Source organism: Panthera leo, chromosome B2 (assembly GCF_018350215.1).
Source record: "Panthera leo isolate Ple1 chromosome B2, P.leo_Ple1_pat1.1, whole genome shotgun sequence".
Taxonomy (NCBI): domain Eukaryota; kingdom Metazoa; phylum Chordata; class Mammalia; order Carnivora; family Felidae; genus Panthera; species Panthera leo.
In genome coordinates this window covers 49,470,217-49,471,936 of record NC_056683.1, presented here as the reverse complement: position 1 = coordinate 49,471,936, position 1,720 = coordinate 49,470,217, and the positions used below count along the sequence as shown (strand labels likewise).

The 1,720-nt window shown below is 40.9% G+C and overlaps 1 pseudogene; it reads right to left on the bottom strand.

Moving 5' to 3' along the window:
• Nucleotides 1-483: 483 nt before the first annotated feature.
• On the bottom strand, nucleotides 484-591 carry LOC122220898 (annotated as a pseudogene).
• Between the last annotated feature and the right edge of the window lie 1,129 nt (nucleotides 592-1,720).

Below are 1,720 nucleotides of genomic sequence, written 5' to 3'. Positions count from 1 at the left end.
TCCTAACCACTGCTTCATAACAGACGTGTAAGCTAGGATGGCCAGGGAGGGAGAAGAAACTGGAAGTAGGAGATTTGGTAGTGAATTAAACAAAAATTTTTTAATGTTTATTTGCTTTTGAGACACACACACACACACACACACACACACACACAGAATCTGAAGCAGGCTCCAGGCTCTGAGCTGTCAGCACAGAGCCCAACACAGGGCTCGAACTCACAAACTGTGAGATCATGACTTGAGCTGAAGTCGACCTTGGTCATATTCGCCTTCTCTGCGTCCCATTTTCTCTTCTGTAAAATCATGGGAGTGGACAGGATCGCTGGTTTTCAAGCTGGTATTTGTAGTGTGCTGGTGGCTCCACATGTGAGGAGGCCAGTGAGAGAGAGATGAGAAGGAAGGGGGTGCTTAACTGGTGGCATTGGGACCCTCATTCCTACCACTGCTACTTCCTTCACTTCTGCTACGTGGTAGTCTTCTAAGTAAAGTTTTGGTTCCACAAGTTACATAATACCTAAGAGAACATTTAATTAGCAATAATCGCGCCTCCGATAAACCTCATTGGCTACGATACTGCCACTGCGCAAAGCTCTAAGAGAACATTTAGAAACAACATGACCAAACTCTTATAGGGACTCCCAGAAATGCCTGGTGGAGAGAACATGCCCAGACATGTTCTCTGGGTGGGGAGTCACTGAGACAGACTTCCTCTGCTCTTCAGGAGAAAGCCCTAGAAACTCCATTCCTATGTGGATGCTTCCAGCCTAGCATTCTGAAATACTAGGATTGTTGCTTCTATGGAATATTAAGAAAATATATTTATAATATGCTCAAAATATTACAAGGATTTTTGTCTATGGAGAGGACATGAAAGGAAGACTGTTTTGTATTTGGAATAGGATGCAGATTTAAAGGCAAAATTTTCACTTGGAGAGCACTTAAAGCTTTTTCTTTGCAGTGTTTGGGGGGCAGGGTTTAATTCAATAGAAGAAGAAAAGAAACAAAGCATATCAAGTGCTATTAGTCTTAATATTTCTGGTAATTTTTTTGCCTACCCAAAATGCATTAGTAATTATAGACATATTTATTTTATGTAACATTTCCTCAATTATGCTATACTTTGGTCGCTTATAAGATATACAGTCTTTGAAAGTTTTGTTCCTTGGAGTAGATTTTATGTCAAATTTGAAATCTGTACGCATTTCTACCACAGCGCCTAGTGCATGGTTGGTGTCCAGTAACTATTGAAGGAATATTGCTGTCCTTGCATGAAGGAACAGGCTAGATTGGAAGCTACACAATTTAATTCTTTGGCTTTGGGGCCTACTGAATATTCATTGGCTTATAAAATTGATTTTTTTCCCATTGACCCCTTTCCCTAATTTTATAGATACAGAACTGATGCCAGGAAAATGGCATTGTTCCAAAGTGTTATGGGAAATAGGTTAAAGAGAATTAGAACCTAGGCTTTCCTAATGGCTCTATGTCAGCTTTCCAAAAATCAATTTCCTGTAGGCCAATTAATCAGTCGATCAGTGTACCACATTTGCTTGTTTTTAAGCATTCAGTTTTGGGTGACCTACTCTTATAACTTTGTTTTAAGGGATGTTAAACTTGCTCTTGCCCCAGCTCCTGCTGCTGCATTTGGATGCCAGGTGGAAGCTGAATGGGGACGGTGGGGGGTGGTGGTATAGTGGGCTCATTTATGGACAAAAGACTG